This window comes from Caretta caretta, chromosome 1, assembly GCF_965140235.1.
Source record: "Caretta caretta isolate rCarCar2 chromosome 1, rCarCar1.hap1, whole genome shotgun sequence".
NCBI lineage: Eukaryota > Metazoa > Chordata > Testudines > Cheloniidae > Caretta > Caretta caretta.
This window is the reverse complement of record NC_134206.1, coordinates 89,297,406-89,317,890: the sequence shown is the minus strand read 5'-3', so window position 1 is coordinate 89,317,890 and position 20,485 is coordinate 89,297,406. Positions and strand designations below refer to the sequence as shown.

At 42.8% G+C, this 20,485-nt stretch overlaps 1 long non-coding RNA gene across 1 annotated transcript in view; it reads left to right on the top strand.

Moving 5' to 3' along the window:
* The window catches only part of LOC142069755 (uncharacterized), an 89,390-nt gene extending 73,225 nt beyond the window's left edge, over positions 1-16,165 (top strand). The window contains exon 3 of the long non-coding RNA XR_012665709.1: positions 15,866-16,165. This is a non-coding gene — a long non-coding RNA (uncharacterized LOC142069755). The remainder of the gene's footprint in view (positions 1-15,865) is intronic.
* Positions 16,166-20,485: the final 4,320 nt, after the last annotated feature.

Here is a 20,485-nt window from a genome sequence, read left to right as displayed (position 1 = left end):
TAATTTGGGCAAACAGTGGTAGGAGATGCAGGAAAGGGTTTGTACGTGAGACTGTGCAGAACTGATCTGGCTGCTAGTTTATTTTGGCTATGTAATGTCTCAACAGAAATATTCCCCGCGAATGAACCCTCGCTTAGAATCTCTGCAATGCTGGGGATATGGATAAATGTGGCAACCCCTGATGTACCTCTGTCTCTCAGACCTCATGAGACTGAACCATGTCCCCAAACTTAATGCAGTCTTCAGCTTTGCAGGGTTGCAGTCTGGTCTGTTAAATGGGAGAATCCGAAGGCAGCTCCCCTGAGATCCATGTCCTGACTGGGGCGGAAAGGCATTGGTGTAGGTGGGAGTTTAACCCCTCTCTCTAGCCATTGTCTGGATTATTAGACTATCCTTCAAATGTCTTTCAGTGGGTACACCTCTGTCCTTCATATCAGTCCTGCTCAAGCACACCAGCCAATGCCAGTGAAGAATTTTTACAGTCAGCTGGGTCTTTCATGGATCCACAGACTGGCTACAGTGTAAGTGCACCAGTCTCTCACTGGAACATTCATTACCAGATTCCTGAAAAGAAGAAATGGCTCATCTTTGGAATTTCTTCCATATCTCTCCTTGTGTGCCCTAAAGCGGGCATGCAGAGAGCAGATCAGGTGCTGAGATGAGCAGAGATACCTCTGAGATGGAATCCTACTTGCCCCACATGGTCCACACTCTGTGATAAGTGCACATTGTGCTATGAACAGAGGTTTTTCTGTCTCCTCTGCCCACCCTGACAGGAACTGGAATGCACTTAAATAATTCCATCAAGAGTTGAGTTAAGAGCAGGACATCAGGGCTTATTCTAACTCATGTCTCTCCCCCTGCCATGTGGAAGAGAGATGTCCCTTCCTAGCACAGGGCACAGCAGCTCTTCACAAGGAGGGGAAGGAGTGATTCCACCTGCATAGAATTCTTAATGCAAATAAGGCTCTCAGAGCACTCTCTTTTATCTAGAGATGTTTAACAATTAACACTTCCAAACAGAAATGTGCATGCAATATTTATTTTACTGCCAACATGTGTATGGGCTTAATATAGTTGATGTTCTCTCAGTTGAAGGTCAACAGATTCAGAGCATTAGCACCAGAAGCCAAGGAAGTGCCAGAACAGATGCTGGCAGTGCTATGACATCTTGGTTGCTTAAAAAGAGTATCTGCGGCCAGTGGAGCACTCACACAACAATGTTTGAGAAGTTTCAGGGAGGCTGAAGGTCTACGTAGGGTCTGACCTATACTAGAACTCCAAATTTGGTGATTCACGGTCTTGCTATAGCTAACAAGTTATCTGGGGTGGCCTTTTATTGCAGATATGGGGGTCATCTGGTCTCTATCAGGGATCCATGATCTGCCAGATGTCAGAGGATTGGACCTAGGCTGCTGGAACATGGAGCAATGTCAGGAATACAGTGACCTTGCAGGCCCCTAGACAATTAGTTGAGGTTCTTCCTCATGTCTAACATTCGGGGGTAAGACTGTACTCTTCAAGGCATCATTTCCATTGGCTTTTGGGGGGCCTTCTGGGTCAGTGAGTTATTTCCTTTAGCCAAGGAAGACTTTTCAGGGCAGGCTTTCTAACAAAGGACATGCAATTGAAAGGTGACTCTCTACAGGTGAAGGACCACAGATCAAAAAATGAACAAATTGAGGTGGGTGAAATTGTTGCTGCTCTGGTGAGAGAGACTTGTGTCCTGTATGGGCACTGCGGGCCTCCCTGGGAGGATCCCCTGTTCCTGCAAATCAAATGCTAGTTTGTGGGAGTGTATACGATGAGGCTGCCATTCTTGGGCTTTCCACCATGACAGTATGGCTCCCATTTGTTCTGTATACGGACCATAACAGTAGCTACACAGTTGGGCTTGGGGGTGGAGTGTGGGGGGAAAATCAGAAGTCTAGGCTTTAGGGCTTGGGTGATGCAAGGCCTATAAGTCCTACGTGTGGCTGTTTGAAGAGAGGCAGATGCAGGTGGTGGGCCATAAGCACCACAGGTTTTAACCATGTGTGCTTCCTTCTCCATGTCTATCATATAGAATGTATTGGAGCAAGCCTATGGCTGGGGATATGGATTTGTTGGCACACCTTTGTGTACCATTCTATGCATCCGATGAAATGGGCTGTAGCCCATGAAAGCTTATGCTGTAATAAAGTTGTTAGTCTCTAAGGTGCCACAAGTACTCCTGTTCTTTGTACAGTAGGCTTACAAGAGCATGTAATTCAAGAAGGTGTTTGCAGTTGGCCTCTGGCTGGATGTAACTTTTTTCTTGGCACTGCAGACAGGGCATGTGCTGGGACTAGCTCATGCCTGTTTTGCATGGACTAGTGCCCCATGGAACACTCTAGACATCATTGTTATCCACCTCTGGGTGAACAACCAAGGAACATGACACCAGGTCCAACGGATATGAAAGGCCAAGTGGGATATTGGACTGCTGATGGACATTTTTCCCAGTGGGGAGATGGTATGGTTGGAGATACTAGCCTGCAGCCTTTCGCAGACTGCAATAAACCCACAAAAAAGGTGGATAGGACCTGGAGAAAGGCCAAATGGCAAGTATTGGCAGGTCTGTAGTCCTGAGATGGCTCTGTTGTTCAGCTACACTCTGGGCTGATTTTATCAGGAGGACGGAGTACACCTCTCTGATATAGGTGTCGATTTGTTCCTGGATTATCTTGGTATCAGGCTTGCTTAACTTCTAGATAGCTCATGAAGGGTGGGGTGGAGGCAACCAACCTGATGTTTGCACCTCCTTGTGCCAGGTACCTAGTTCAGGAATTTGCTGATTTAGACTGGAAATCCAAAAAAGTAACAGTGAGCATCTTGTGGATATCTCCTTACTAGATGGGATTGTCATATTTAACCCCATGGTGTAAATGCTGGAGCACTAGCCTAGGGGGGCTGCCCACCAATGTACTTGGTGGTAGTGGTGGCTAAGAGTCAAGGTCCCCTCTTCCCTTACCCCCAAAAAGGGGAGGTATGCTAGCAAGTGAGTGAAAAGGCCCAGAGACCCTCCTAGTGTGGCAACTGGCTCCCCCTGTAGTGGGAGCTCCCAAGAATTGGCAAAAGAACAATGGGATGCAAGTGACTGAGCTGGGCTGTACCCCAACAGGAACCTTGGATGTAAACTGCAAAGTTAGGTCAGTTTAATTACATCCTTCACAGTTGTGAAAAATGTCACAGCCTGTGTGATTGTAAATAATTTGACCTAAACCTTGATTTAGACACCACTAGGTCAATGGAAGAATTATTCCGTTGACCTAGCTGCTGCCTCTTGGAGAAGTGAATGTACTGTAGCGATGGAAGAATCCCTTCTGTCACTGTATTAAGTGTATACAGTACAGCAGCACAGCTGTGTTGCTGCAGTGTTTCCAATGTAGACATATCCTTAGTAACTGGGCATATTTTAGCATTTGCAACAATCGCGCAGAAGAAAGATGGGGATATCATTTTGTTATCCGTATTCCTAATGCAAAAAATTCAGGCTATTGCTATTTATTGTTCCCTATCATATCAATGTATGATCTTAAATTTGCAGTGCAATATTTAAGAAACTGAAAAGCTGATGGAAGAGGAAAGAGCTAGATAGGCACAGAAATTATTTTGCATGCCTTGTGGTATAGCAAGTCAATACCGTGGCAAAATAATCTGTCAGAAAATATGTTGAATACCTCACTCAGACAAATGCTGTTGCTATGCTACCCCCTGCCCCCATTTTGATTTATAATTTGTAAAACAAAGAAGTGATCAAAATATGGACAAGATTTTAATAATAGCTCTAAGTAGAGTGTATAGGACAAAGTGTTTAAGATTCTCACTCAAATTCTCTAGCCTTGCTGCTGAAAGTATAAATAACTGTGGTTACAAATAACAAATAACATCTGCAGTTATACCGACTAGGATAAAATTACAAGGCCTATCAATCTTCATGCTTTAGGGCCTAAGCTGATCACCAGCTGTGATCTACAAGCAATTTCCTTCCATGGTGTTATATTACACAGCTAGGTAGATTATGAGTTTTTATGCCTTCTTCTGAAGCATCCAACATTGACCAATGTCAGAGATAAGGTATAAGACTAAATGGGCCATTGATCTGCTGTAGTATGACAACTCCTATATTTGTTATCTTATCTTTATATATAAAACCCCTCTGTCAGATGATGTTTGCAGTAACAAAGGTTGAGCTCAATATCTAGACATTCCTCTTAATGTTACAAAATAGAGCTGGTTTGAGCCCCCACCCAGATTTCTGAGTGAACGAAAAGCGACCCCCTGGACATCTGTAAGAGACAATACTTCCCCATTTGCATGCACTGAATCTGTGTATAACAAAAGAACATTCTTTATTAAAAGGAAAGGGAGCTCCGCATTAATTTGGTAAATCTGCAACAAAGATTCAGAAGCTTGGAAGCCATAACATAAGTCCCATAGTATGCAGGCCAGTGTCCTTTGTCTCACTTTCCCATCTTGAAGCATGAAAGTATGACAGACAAATGTTGCTTTAACACACCACACCCCTTTCCCTTTGCTACACTCCACTCAGTTTGCTGTCTGAAGTCATCATTTATAGTGTGTTCAAGTGGGTCCAATTTGCACCCTGGGGGGAGTGGGTCAATCAATGCCGCCCCTTCTGTTGCCATCACTGCTGTCACTGTTATCTTTGTCTCTGCTTGCCACTTGTGCCACCTTTGCTGCTGCTCACCATTACCTCTGCCCCCCTTTCGTTTTGCTGCTGCCTCTGCTTCTAGCTCTAATGCTGTGTTCTGAGGTTCTGCCATTTAAAACAGTTCCTTTGTACCCTATTCAGCTAATGTCACAAAGCAGAAGTTAATATGAAGTTCTTTAATATTATATATGTAATTCCCCAACCCTAAAAAGTAATATGTTACATGTGTGATTGTGAATCATGATGTATTAATTAGGTCACTGTTCCTCAAACTACTTATCATCCAACCCTTTTTTTATCAAAGGAAAGAAACTATAAAACTAGGAGAGAAGAGTCAAGACAGTAATAGTGGAACTGCCATTCATTTTCTATATTAGGGATAAGGAGAGGGTAAATTGATTGACTATCTGAGGAGCCAGGGAGAGGTGTGTATTTTTGCATGCATTTAAAGGTTGAGTTTTTAACCTCAAATTCTCTCTTTCTCTAACACACACACGCACACACACACACACACACACACACGGGCAGAGGAGTAGAGGGAAGTCAAAAAGCCAACAGATAGACTAAAAAGCATAATTGGCTAGGCTTATTTGGGGGGCCAAGTCATGATTTTTGGTGGTTGATCTCTTGAGATTGATAATACTGCAGTGACGTGTGAAAGGTGAAAGTATTCTACAGTTCCAGTCCCTTCCTTACATTTATACTTCACACTCAAGGGTGGCGGGTATAATATGTCAGGATAGGCTAAGCCAGATGCTGGTTGTGGGTTTGATGGGGGAAGTTTGTGTTTATTATTATGCTCCATGCAGGTTCTGGGGAGGCTGAGGAGGCAGTACTGGCTATTCAGCTTCCTGGGTTCATCAGTAATCTCCCTGGACCCCAGAATATCAAATGCTGAGGTTCTTCTCCCAGATGAGAAGAAACAAGAGCTTTTCTGCTGTGTGGCTCCAGCTGGCCCAGGGCTCCTCTGGCTGCAGGGGAAGGGGGATCTTGGGGTTCCTCCAGCCGAGGGAGGGCAGGGGGTCTCAGGGCTCTGGCTGGGGGGGGGCGGTCTCGGGGGTCTGGCCACGGGGGGGGGCACTGGTGAAAGGGGCGGAGCTGGGGGCTAGTGTCCCCAAAGGGGGGCTCCACTCGCCACTCATGTTCACATTTACTGTACTGTGGTGGTGTGACACTGTATGGAATCTGGGGATATTATGAATACCAATATTGTAAAATGGGAGTGAGTTCTACCAGATATGCTGTGTGAAGTATCTGCAAAAGTTTTATAATTTGTTTATATGTTTGTATCACCTTGTATTATGAGTTATAGATATAGGATATATCTGTATTTCAAACTTCTGTTGTGCATCTGGGTGACATCCTCTGACAGATTGGCATCAGCACTGTCTGGCCTGCTTGGTGACCCATCAAGGGACATCAGCTGTACAATGAACCCATTGAAAGAGTCAGGGATACATCATATGACTCAGCAAGGCATGCAGACATTGTGAGACTTTGCACTAAAGAAGAAGGGACAGGTTCCACCACACTAAGTCCTCTATGTTTCTCTGCCTGTTTTGAGATAATTGTTTCTCTTGTCTTTTTTTTTCTACCCCATGTTGTGTTAGCGGTGTACAAGTGAGCCATATTTAGCAACAATTTCCTAAGCAAATAAATACTGTTATGAGAAATAAGGGCTTCTCTACATGTGTACTAATGTAGGTGTGAGTTTTAAAGCACACTACTCCATACTAACTTGTGCACATTAAGGGCTTGTCCTCACTACTGCAGCATCTGGAAGATGCGCTATGTTGACTGAAGAGCTCTCTCCCATGGATGTAATTACTCCATCTCAACAAGAGGTGGAAGCTATGTTGGCAGGAGAGTGTCTCCTGCCATCATAGAATGGTATAGATAACGGTTTAAGTCAATGTAACCTATGTTGCTCAGAGGGGGTGATTTTGTAAGCTATGTAAGTTACATTGACTTAAGCAGTAGTGTAGACAAGCCCTAAGTGTCTTCAGGTGATTTAGCTTAGTATTCTTCCAAAGTGTAGCTAATGCACAAAAAGGCACTTTACAGGGTTTACACAGCCCTGCAGTTCAGATTATTGGGGTGTGACCTGCAGCATCGCTCTAGAATGCTGTGGTGTAACTCCCTATGTAAATGCCATGGGGATGAACTAAAAGGTATCTAGATCATATTAACGTAGTCCTGTTTAAAGAGGATTATTTTAACTCTAAACTAGGCACCTTTTATTTCGCATCATTAGCTAGTGACAAATCTTGGGAAGCCTACATGTGTAGGGATCTTAGCAGATAAAGCCCCAATTAGCATTTAAAGCTTCCCTCCCCGGCACAGAACAAAATGTGCTGCTGCCATCTCTCTCTTCCCTGGAGTGACTCATTGCTCAAGTGCAACTCTTGCCACAGATGTGGGGGTGCAAACTGCATTCACTTGCAGAGGTTCTTCAAGTGCAACATCAGTGAGCACTATGTTGTGCAATAATGGAGAAAGTGATCTCTTTCTAGCTAGCCCAGTTACTTTATGTGGCCCAGGGTGGGTCTATAGCCAATACTTCATTAGGGTGAGAAATAGTCAGGCTTAAGGTCAGGCTTGACAAAGCCCTGGCTGGGATGATTTAACTGGGAATTGGTCCTGCTTTGAGCAGGGGGTTGGACTAGATGACCTTCTGGGGTCCCTTCCAACCCTTATATTCTATGATTCTATGATTCTATGATAGTCACAAGACAGAGGACCCAGAGCCCATGCCCTAATACCAGACAAAAGGAGAGTTTAAAAAGATATGTATTTACAATATTTCAGAAGTATATGTATTTGTTCTTTTCTTCTGCTCACACACTCAGGTGAACACCAAGTCCTTGTCCTTGTCCCTGTCTTGACAAAATTTAAAAAAATACAACCTTTTATTTTTGCCCTGATAGCTAAAACACTTGTCCATGTATCGCTGTTCCCAGGCTAACTGCACCTCTGTCCGTTCTCAGAGCCTCACGGACCTAACCATGACAGGTGTCAGGTTTCAGGCCTTCTCTCCTGGGGAGGAATGCTCACTCTTAGATCAGCAGCTGGGTTACAGCTCCCTGGGTAACAATCATGACTATTTCAGCAGGTCCAACTGGGGTTTGGACACTGCAGGAGTTTCCTTTCAGGAACCTGCAACAGTAGCTGATTAAAGTGACTCAAAAATAACTTCAACATGATCTGTGCTGGATGGTTTAGACACAACAAATCCTGCATCTGGGCAGGGAGTTATATTAGATGACTCTTGCATTCCCTTTTAACCCTATGATTCTATGAAACATTTTTTTTCACCCAAATATACAAAGCAGACTGGGCCAAGATATAGAACAAAAGAGTCCCACACACACATTTCATTACCTAAGCTTAACCTCTCTAGCTATAGCAGGCCTGGCTTGTTCCACATCTCTGAGTTCAGAGAAACATCCTGCACTGCTTACAGCATGCTGTCTCTGAGTCTTCCCAACCTGTCAGCTTTATCACGTATACACCCTATGCTGCCTCTGGCAGCTCACCAAAAACATACAAACAATCTCTCTTTTCTACAGGCTAGCCTCTATAAGGGTAAAACGTCTTAGCCTAGAGCAGCCAGCTGTTGTTATTTTAACTCCTTTGCAGATATGTAGTCCTTTCTTGCTCACTTCTTTAATGACCCCCTTGCAGAGTCCTCTGATTCAATTCTATGCATTCAGGCAGACAGCAATATAAAACTAAATGGGGAAACCAAGTCACCCTTATTTTTCATAAAAATAATACAGATAGGATAACTCCCAGTTTCTCACACATGCCTGCTCTGGTCATTTCCCACTTCACATGCTGCAATCTCCTCCTCTCTGCCCTCCCTAAAACTCCTGCTGATCTCCTTCAGCCCAGCCAAAATGCAGTTAAAAGTATCATTCTCCCACTCCCCTCTTTGAAACCTTACAAGGGCCCCCTCTTACAATATTAGTGGTTGTCATAAAAATAAAGGGAAAGGAACCACCTTTCTGTATACAGTGCTATAAAATCCCTCCTGGCCAGAGGCAAAATCCTTTCACCTGTAAAGGGTTAAGAAGCTAAGGTAACCTCGCTGGCACCTGACCCAAAATGACCAATGAGGGAACAAGATTCTTTCAAATCTGGGGGGCGGGGTTTGTCTGTCTATGTGATACCTTTGCTAGGAACAGATCAAGGATGCAAGCCTTCTAACTCCTGTAAAGTTAGTAAGTAATCTAGCTAGAAAATGCGTTAGATTTTCTTTTGTTTAATGGCTTGTAAAATTCGCTGTGCTGGAGGGAATGTGTATTCCTGTTTTTGTGTCTTTTTGTAACTTAAGGTTTTGTCTAAAGGGATTTTCTATGTTTTGAATCTGATTACCCTGTAAAGTATTTACCATCCTGATTTTACAGAGGTGATTCTTTTATCTTTTCTTTAAATAATTTTTTTCTTTTAAGAACCTGATTGATTTTTATTGTTCTTAAGATCCAAGGGTTTGGGTCTATGTTCACCTGTACCAATTGGTGAGGATATTATATCAAGCCTTCCCCAGGAAAGGGGGTGTAGGGCTTGGGGGGATATTTTTTGGGAAGACCTCTCCAAGTGGTCTCTTTCCCTGTTCTTTGTTTAAATTGCTTGGTGGTGGCAGCATGCTGTTCAAGGACAAGGCAAAGTTTGTACCTTGGGGAAGTTTTTAACCTAAGCTGTTAAGAATAAGCTTAGGGGGTCTTTCATTCACGTCCCCACATCTGTACCCTAGAGTTCAGAGTGGGGAAGGAACCACGACAGTCGTAATGTTTTTTGTATTGGGGAAGCACTTAGAGACCCCAGTCAGGGATTTGGGCCTCACTGAGCAAGGCATTCTATGCAGATATAACAATATATGGTGCATACCCCAGAATGTTGCAACTTAAGAGATAAAGCCCTTGATAATTGTGGACCAAATTAGCTCAGTTTATGCTTCACCATCTGCTTATCCAGGGCTTGGAAACTATAGGTGCCAACTCTATGGGTAAATACCGGGTGCTCAGCTCCCACTGGTGGCCCCACCAATCAGCTCCTCCCCCACCCTCCCACAATCAGCTGTTCAGCAGTATGCAGGAAGCACTGGAGGAGGGGGCAGAGCGAGGGCAGGGCATGCTGTGGGGAGGGGGCATAACAGGTCAGTAAGAGGTGGGGCAGGGGCGGGAAGAGGCGGGATGGGGTGGGACATAGCAGGCTTTGAGAACACCAGGGAAATGACAAAGTCAGCACATGTGTTGGAAACTAAAAAAGTCCAGAGGGAGTACACTGGGAGTTGAAACAGGACATTTCTAATCTGACCACCTTCAGAGGTGCGAACAGTGTCCATTGTTGATTGTTGTATTCCTCTCCCTTTTAAGATAAATATAAATCAGGACCTAGACATTACAGTAATCAGCACTCTAAAATACAGTAGTTACAGACTGATAAATAAGATTATGGATGAAAAAGATTGTTCCTAAGAAATTAATGAGCCGGATTGTTGCACATCATGTATTGCTATCATCAGCCAGTTTGTGTAAAGACAAATTTAACTTTTCCTGACCCAGAAAGGAATAATCGTTATACACTGCTTTATCTTCTGGAAAATGAGGGAACAAAACTGAACTGAGAAAGGAATTTGCCTTTTATAGCATGTTCTAGACCTCAGAAACTCATTGCATTTAGGAAAAGTCACCTCAAGGTTCTCTTCTCTTTCAGCAGAAAATAAGACATCTTAAGATGCTTTTAAAGAAAATTAGCTTAAAGGTTTTTTTTGCTTTATTTCATGCTAAATACACTTTCAGATAGCAATAGAAGAAATAGAATGGCATAAGTGTTTTCTCTTTTTGTCTTTGTTAGTAGATTTGCACAGATCTTGCAAATGGTTCTTCCCATTTTTATTAGAACAGTCCTCATTCTGAGGACTTCCAACCCTAGGAGCTTTTCTTTCTTAATCCAATCTTGTGTCAGCTATTGGTTTTCCTTTCAGTCTGTCACTAAGCTAGATTTTGTTGAGATAGGATCTGTAGGAGGCTATAATATCTTCTAAAATACACATGTTAACAGCTTTCTAAAAAAGCATGTAGCCATTATATGATGCAAAAAGATGGAATACAATCATCACGCTCAAATACCCATAAATATTCCCTTTCTAACAAACAGTACTAATTAAGATTGAACTAAAGGGAACCATTTCCTATTTTAAAAAGGCTAAATAGAGAATTAAACCCAAACAAATCATATTCCCAAGATACAAACATTTCATGCTTCAGAATGCAGCAAATGCAGCCTCTGAGAATTTTAAGCATTGCCATTCTCAAGGCATTTGTAACTAAACAGGAACATACCACCATTTGGTAATGATTTGCTGATAGAAACACCTGTATTTTTGTAGTCAGTATTGCATTCTCGTATGTAGTCCTGGGTGTTGGTCTGTCTTTCTAATCTACATTGGAAAAGTATTGACATTGTGTCAGTTTGAACAGGTCTTAAAACCAGTTTGGTGCAAGTGACAAGTATATACAGTTCTGCTAAAGACATTCTGTGTAAATAATGTTTCAGTCTTGCAGTCAGTTCTCTGGCAAAACTCCTATTTACTTCATTGGAAACTTTGCTTGAGTAAAGTCGAGGACCAGGGCTTGATTCAGCTGCCATAGAAATTAATAGGACTTTTCTTCCTAGCTTTATTTATTTGTTGGATCAGGTAATAAATTGACAAAATAATAGATATGATTAATCTTGCTCTATATAATAAACCTTTTTTGTAATCATTATATATTATTTGTACTATTGTAGGACCTAGAAGCAAACACAGAAAAAAAAAAAAAAGACTGTCCCCGTTCCATACTTTTGCTTAGGCTCAATGCCAGATTCTGAATTCAGTTATGCTGATGTAAATCTGAAAGAATGCCACTGACTTCAATTGAGATCTTTTAGATTTACACAATGTAAATTAGATCAGAACCTGAACCCTCAGAGGACAAGGTCCAACATTGTTAAAAAAAAAATCTGTTTCCATTTAGCTGTCTGAAATCACTGGTGACTGATGTGGTTCTCAAACTAGGGCAGCCGCTTGTTCAGGGAAAGCCCCTGGTGGGCCGGGCCAGTTTATTTATCTGCCACGTCCCCAGGTTTGGCCGATATAAGCTCTCACTGGCCACGTCTCACGGTTCGCCGCTCCAGGCCAATGGGGGCTGCGGGAAGCGGCACAGGCCGAGGGATGTGCTGGCCACCCTTCCTGCAATCCCCATTGGCCCGGAGCAGCAAACTGCGGCCAGTGGGAGCCACAATCAGCCGAACCTGCGGACGCAGCAGGTAAATAAACCAGCCCGGACCGCAAGGGGCTTTCCCTGAACAAGCGGCGGCCCTAGTTTGAGAACCACGGATTCATACCATGTCACTTTGAATGGTCTTTTGAATATGTGTTAATGACTTAATGCTAAACAATCTGTTTCATTTTGTATTTATTTGTGACACTCTGGGTAAGTTTCCCAGTCCTGAAGAAGAGCTTGAAAGCTCATCTCTCTCACCAACAGAAATTGGTCCAGTAAAAGATATTACCTCAGCCACTTGTCTCTCTAATATCCTGAAACTGACAGGGCTCCAACAACACTGCAAACATCTCTACACAATAGCATCCAACAACTAGGTTGAGGTTTGACTGGTCTAAAAGTTAGTGTTTCTAACTCTTTTATGAGTTGAGATAGAAACTGGGCAGAATGTTCATAGAAGAGGAGAGTCACTGGTGTAGCAAGTTCAACTCTTCTTGTGCCTCCTGCCAACAGAAGCTCCAGTCCTTCAGTGATCTGCCTTGTCTTGTGACTCACCCTCCAGCCAGGTCACTTCTGAGGTAAACAAAGAGTCCAATAAACTAAACTCGAACATAACTCTTCATCCCTACCCAGCCTCTACAGACTCTTCACTTCTTTGTGGGCTTTGCAGATTTTTCCTTCTCTTGTGTAGAGAGATGCCTTGCAGGGTTTTCTCCCTGGAGACCTGGTTCCAAACTCAAAGTCCTTCTCTCTTTTGTGTCAGGGAGTTTCTGCAACACCTTTCTCAATGGCTTGTAGGGCAACACAGGCCCCCTTTATTTTCTGGGTTCCTCTCTGCATCCCTGGACTTCTTCCTGCCTTGGCCTTCCTTCAGGCACCTTTCCACAGCCTATTTCTGTGCTTACTCTACTTTTGCCTCTCTCCAGGCCTTTCCTCTACTCTCCAGCAACTAGAGAGGGACCGTGGGGTTCTTTCCATCTCTTCTTGCAATCTCCTTCTCATCTGGGCTTCTTCCCACAGCTGGGCCTGGCCCACTCCCCAGGTGCGCTAACTGCACTTTCTCCAGTTAACTTTTTGTTATGCATCACAGTTCTTTAATAGTTGTCCAGTGGAGCTACATAGGTATTAAAATACTGAATCTGTCTTGGTTTTGCAGTGGTGTCTTTTGCTCATTCTCTGCAATTGCTGGTTGACCTTTCACATTCTCTCCCATAATTTTTCTACCAACTCTATGTATACCACTTCAAAAGTTAATGAATTAATAGATATGCTAGATTGTCTTACTAGCATATCTATGATGCAATATTAAATGAGAAGGTTGGAGAAATCTTTGATGACTCTCCAGCGTATTTCACTAAAAACAGATTAATGGAGTTGATTAAAATTGTGGGGGAGAGTTTTAGATTTTTTTTTCATTTTTATTCTGTTAACATTCAATTTTTCCAACAGTTTCTTTGAAAAAGAAACATTCAAAAGTTTTTGATTAGTTCTAGTGATGAGGACAATGAATCTTTACTAGCTACACAGATAAAAATAGCTAGCATTTGGTGAAATAAAAGGAAGGAAGAAAAACCCTACAAAGTAAATAAGTCACTACAGTGAGAGAAGTCTCTTACAGAATGCACAGAACATTTCAATGCATGCTGAAAAACTTGCATTACCTACATTGAAGGACTAGATCTACAGTTTATTGCTAATGAAGCACCTGAATAGAAGAAAGTGCTCACCCTGCTTAGCTTAATAGTGGGCGGAAATAGACAATTACTCCAAGAAATAATAGAACCAGAGAAACCTACTGATAAGACATTTAAATTTGAAGATACTTTGTAAAACCACTTAGGTTTGAAGCCTTTGGAAATGGCAGACTCAGATTTCATAAGCATCTCCTAGATTTCCTAGAAAGGAGAGAGCAGCAGCACTTACATAGCAGAGATAAGGAAGTTCACAGAATACTGTGATTTAATAGATACTTTATAGGACTCTTTTTGTGAGATAGATTTGTTTGTGGCTTATGGAATGGATATAACTGAAAAAGGTTGCTGTCAGAAGCTTAGCTCACTTTAACAAAACATAAGAGAGTGAGGTAGGAATGATTGTTGTCACTACAAATACACTGAAACTATTGGGCAGATCCCAGACAATTGACCATTCTTCTTCCAAATAAATAAATAAATAAATAAACATATAGAAGCTTTGTGGTACAGACAGAAGTTACAGATGCAACAATATGTTATATAAATAAGTGCTCAGATACCAAACTGATGAATTGAGAGAGAGCGAGAGAATCTGTCTCTGTGTTAGGACAGAATCTGTGTTAGGACGGAAGTGTGCCACAAATAAAATAGGCCTGGAACATTCAGGAAGCCATAAGAAAGGGGGAAAATAGTGTGAAAAAGGTAATACTGATGATACCTAGCTCTTATATAGCACTTTTCATCAATAGATCTGAAAGCAGTTGACAAAGGATGTCAGCTTCATTAGCAAATTTGATATATTGTTCTGTGAGGCAAAACAAGTCATGCAAGGCCAGATTCTAGCCAGACCCTAATTCAAAGAAGGAAGGATACATGTGGGTTTCCTTCTTGGAGACCTTACACAGAGGCTATCCAGAGTACCATTAAGGAAAGCATCAGGAGCACCTTATGGGTGCTAGCTTTGTGAAAGGTGGCCTGGAAGGGTGGTATGAAGACATAGCCATGATCCTGCCTCCCCTCCTCATTGGTCAGGTGAAGTGGGGAACACACTGTATTCTCTGCAATGATGACAATCCTACCGCTCTGGTTTCCATGCTCCAGGAGCTCCCCATACCTTGACAATTTCATCAAAGAGAAAATGAATACAATCCAACATGTGCTTCCACCACCCCATCCTTATCCTCACCATCTCCCACCTGCCATGCTGTCTCTCTGCCTTTGATGTGTGCCACCCGCTAACTCCTTCATGTTTGCTATGTTGATTGATGGACCTTCCTAGACCCCCCTGTTTGGGGTTGACTCTGACCAGCTAACATGTTTTTAAAGGTGTTAAACCCTGTGTACACTATTTTATGAAAAATTGCTAGTTAAAAGTCATTAGCTAATGTTTTTAAGCGTGCCTTAAGTTAGAGCCTAATTAGGGCCAATGTGAGTAAGGGTATGTCAGCCTATACCTTTCATAGATTTCCAAGGCCAGAAGGGACCATTGTGATAATCTAGTCTGACCTCCTCCTTAAAACAGGCCATAGAATTTCCCCAAAATAATTCCCAGAGAATATCTTTTAGAAAAAAAAATCTAATCTCAATTTAAAAATTGTCTGTGTTGGACAATCCACTATGATCCTTGATAAATTGTTCCAAGGGTTAATTATTCTCACTGTTCAAAGTGTATAACTTATTTCCAGTCTGAATTTGTCTAGCATAACTTCCAGCCATTAAATTGTGCCATTTCTCTGCCACATTGAAGAGTCCACTATAATATATTTTTCCCAATGTAGTTGTGACGTTATCTGATTAAAACATGACCATCTTGATCATTGTTGCAACCACTGTTACATATTTGCAACAAATCTTGTGCAAAGGTTGTCAAGGGAGATGTCTGTGAAAAGGTTATGACTCGCTGAATATAATTCTGCTATTTGCATGCATGTACCATTTTTGCATTTGAAGTTATGAGTATTGGCTGTATACCTGGATTTCAAATACTTGCTCCTGGAGTAATGCCCACAAGGTAGATAGCTAGCACATCTTGGAGGGACTATTCAAACTGAGTGCCCCCTCAAAAGAACATTTGACTGACAATGGACCATGGGAGACCCCATCTACATTTAATGGAATTTCCTGCTGTGACTAGGTGAAATGCATGGATATGTGACTTGTCCATGTGATTCCAACCACCATCTTGTTACTGTCCTTTTCCACAGTAAGAACAACGGGATTCCCTCCACATGGCAGAAGATATAAAAGGCCCTGGAAACACCTCCATTTTGCCTCTATCCTGCTCCAGCCTCTGGACTATACTAATGGGAGGATCCTAACCAATGGACTGAGGACCTTCCAATGATTTGGAAGCAGACAAAGACTTGACTTAAGCCAGCAGTTTATTCCATCACTGCTACAAGCCTAAACCAAGAACTTTGCAATTACTATATGTATCTGATTCCTTAAACCAGTTTTAACTCTCACCTCTCTTTCTTTTTATGAATAAATATTTAGATACTAAAGGATTGGCATCAGTGGTTTTTTGGGTCACATCTAAGTTATATATTGACCTGGGTGTGTAGCTGGACCTTTGGGATCAGAAGAACCTTTTATTTCATGAGACTGGTTATAAAGAACCACCACCTTTAAATCCAGTGTTTTCGGTGGTAATACAAGGACTGGGATGCCCAAGGAAACTGCTTTTATGACTTCTTGTTAGCCAGTGTGGTGAAACAGAGGTTTGCTTTTGTTGCTGATTTGGTATATCCTATGGGTCTTAGCCACCAGTCTTGGGGTGTATCTTCCCTATTTCTCAGCAGTTTGTCCTGAATTTGCATCCTAAGTTGTGACCCACTGAGGCACAGTTACAGTAGGTACTTATAGATTATACTGAAATCACCACTTTATTTTAAACAAAGATAAGGTTAAAAGATTGAACTCCTTGGATCTGTCACTAAGGCATGTTGTCTAATCCTATAATCATTCTCATGCCTCCTCTCTGAACCCTTTCCCATTTATCAGCATGCTTTTGAATTGTAGACATCAGAATTAGGACACAATATTCCAGAAGAAGTAAAGAACTGCAGTAAACTGCAGAAGAAGTAAAGAACTGCAAATACAGAAGTAAAATAACCTCTAGATGACCCTGTTTATACATCCATGGATTGCATTAGTCCTTTTGGCCACAGTTTCAGACTGGGGCTGATCTACCCTGAAAAGTTACATTGTCATAGCTATGGACAGCACTAGGTGGATGGAAGAATTCTTCCATCAACCTAACATCTGCCTCTCAGGGAGGTGGATTAACTACAGGCATGGCAGAACTCCTCTCATCTGATCCCACTGAAAACATACCTATTTGATGGTTACTCCGTTTACAATCATATTTTGAGAGTTATACATTATCCAGCTTTTAGTCCATGTAATGTGTGCCATGTCAATTTTATACCTTCCTGGTTTTTTAATCAAAATGTCATGCAGCACCAAGTCAAATGCTTTATACAAGTCTAAGTACAGCAGATTCTGCCTGTGACCACCCCTCGATTGCCAGCAAAAAGCTGCCATTATCTGGCAGTTGCCAATAAATGGAGGGCAGGGTTGTGAGCAAGGGAAGGAAGATCTGGAATGTTTCTTCCCTGGTTGCAGCCTTACAAACCTGCCTGTAAACAGGGGAGCAGCAGGGAGGTAGGATGCAGCCAAAATGCTGGGGCTTGCTATGGGAAGTGGGGTTGCTGGGGGCTCACAGATCTGCATAATACCTCTCTCTGCACTCACTTCAGACCTCAGCATGTGGCTGTGCTTCCCTTCCCCAGCAGGGCACAGCCCAGATTGTGCAAGGAAAGGCACCCAGTACTGCCAACCCCAAAACTTAAAATCAAGAAATTATATAACAATAAAAGATTTGGTGTTCTTTTCATTTGCCTTCTGCTTTTTGAGTCTTTAGGGTTCACTGGGGTCACATTTTGAAGCTTTCTCCACAGCTACAAAAGTTAGAAACTTACTTTTTCTTTAAGAATGAAGACTGAAATAATCACATATTCATTTGACTCCAGGAGCTGGTGGTTTAAGGAAACCAATAATTATCATGATAGTCATGAAAAAATCATGAGAAATGGCAACACTGTTACCACACAGTTCCAGCATTCATGTTGCTGCCCTTTCCCCACTGTTGCCCTGCCCACAGCCTCCGGTCCTATGTGGTCCCTGTGCACAGGTAGATTTGTGGGGCTGCAGCCCCAGAAGGAAGTGCTAGAAACACACTGAACACCAACCGCACGCAAGTTTTCAGGGCTGCTTCCAAGGAAAAAACACCCCAGCACTTGCTTTCCTGTCTGCAGCCTTGCAAACCTGCCTATAGCTGGGGCTTTTCTTCCAAAAAAAATTCTTAATAAGTGTCATGTCATTGCCAGAATCCAAATCCCACTAACATTAAAGTCAATGGAATGGGACTGGTTCCTGCCAAAATATTTGTATTAACAGGAACTTGTTAATATCCAGGTTGCTATTAAGCATAATCTATTGTACATTACATCAACACTATTCATTGGGTCAGAGTCCTATCTTCTGTATGTTTTCTAGGAAGTCCATAGCACACTTCGCAAAAAGAAAAGGAGTACTTGTGGCACCTTAGAGACTAACCAATTTATTTGAGCATGAGCTTTCGTGAGCTACAGCTCACTTCATCAGATGTTTACCGTGGAAACTGCAGCAGACTTTATATACACACAGAAATCATAAAACAATACCTCCTCCCACCCCACTGTCCTGCTGGTAATAGCTTATCTAAAGTGATCAACAGGTGGGCCATTTCCAGCACAAATCCAGGTTTTCTCACCCTCCACCCCCCCACACAAATTCACTCTCCTGCTGGTGCTAGCCCATCCAAAGTGACAACTCTTTACATAATCAAGTCGGGCTATTTCCTGCATAGATCAAGGTTTTCTCACATCCCCCCCACCCCCATACACACACAAACTCACTCTCCTGCTGGTAATAGCTCATCTAAACTGACCATTCTCCAGGTTTAAATCCAAGTTAAACCAGAACATCTGGGGGGGGGGTAGGAAAAAACAAGAGGAAACAGGCTACCTTGCATAATGACTTAGCCACTCCCAGTCTCTATTTAAGCCTAAATTAATAGTATCCAATTTGCAAATGAATTCCAATTCAGCAGTTTCTCGCTGGAGTCTGGATTTGAAGTTTTTTTGTTTTAAGATAGCGACCTTCATGTCTGTGATTGCGTGACCAGAGAGATTGAAGTGTTCTCCGACTGGTTTATGAATGTTAGAATTCTTGACATCTGATTTGTGTCCATTTATTCTTTTACGTAGAGACTGTCCAGTTTGACCAATGTACATGGCAGAGGGGCATTGCTGGCACATGATGGCATATATCACATTGGTGGATGTGCAGGTGAACGAGCCTCTGATAGTGTGGCTGATGTTATTAGGCCCTGTGATGGTGTCCCCTGAATAGATATGTGGGCACAATTGGCAACGGGCTTTGTTGCAAGGATAAGTTCCTGGGTTAGTGGTTCTGTTGTGTGGTATGTGGTTGTTGGTGAGTATTTGCTTCAGGTTGCGGGGCTGTCTGTAGGCAAGGACTGGCCTGTCTCCCAAGACTTGTGAGAGTGTTGGGTCATCCTTTAGGATAGGTTGTAGATCCTTAATAATGCGTTGGAGGGGTTTTAGTTGGGGGCTGAAGGTGACGGCTAGTGGAGTTCTGTTATTTTCTTTGTTAGGCCTGTCCTGTAGTAGGTAACTTCTGGGAACTCTTCTGGCTCTATCAATCTGTTTCTTTACTTCTGCAGGTGGGTATTGTAGTTGTAAGAAAGCTTGACAGAGATCTTGTAGGTGTTTGTCTCTGTCTGAGGGGTTGGAGCAAATGCGGTTGTATCGCAGAGCTTGGCTGTAGACGATGGATCGTGTGGTGTGGTTAGGGTGAAAGCTGGAGGCATGCAGGTAGGAATAGCGGTCAGTAGGTTTCCGGTATAGGGTGGTGTTTATGTGGCCATTGTTTATTAGCACTGTAGTGTCCAGGAAGTGGATCTCTTGTGTGGACTGGACCAGGCTGAGGTTGGTGGTGGGATGGAAATTGTTGAAATCATGGTGGAATTCCTCAAGGGCTTCTTTTCCATGGGTCCAGATGATGAAGATGTCATCAATATAGCGCAAGTAGAGTAGGGGCTTTAGGGGACGAGAGCTGAGGAAGCGTTGTTCTAAATCAGCCATAAAAATGTTGGCATACTGTGGGGCCATGCGGGTACCCATAGCAGTGCCGCTGATCTGAAGGTATACATTGTCCCCAAATGTGAAATAGTTATGGGTAAGGACAAAGTCACAAAGTTCAGCCACCAGGTTAGCCGTGACATTATCGGGGATAGTGTTCTTGACGGCTTGTAGTCCATCTTTGTGTGGAATGTTGGTGTAGAGGGCTTCTACATCCATAGTAGCCAGGATGGTGTTATCAGGAAGATCACCGATGGATTGAAGTTTCCTCAGGAAGACAGTGGTGCCTCGAAGGTAGCTGGGAGTGCTGGTAGCGTAGGGCCTGAGGAGGGAGTCTACATAGCCAGACAATCCTGCTGTCAGGGTGCCAATGCCTGAGATGATGGGGCGCCCAGGATTTCCAGGTTTATGGATCTTGGGTAGTAGATAGAATATCCCAGGTCGGGGTTCCAGGGGTGTGTCTGTGCGGATTTGATCTTGTGCTTTTTCAGGAAGTTTCTTGAGCAAATGCTGTAGTTGCTTTTGGTAACTCTCAGTGGGATCATAGGGTAATGGCTTGTAGAAACTCGTGTTGGAGAGCTGCCGAGCAGCCTCTTGTTCATATTCCGACCTATT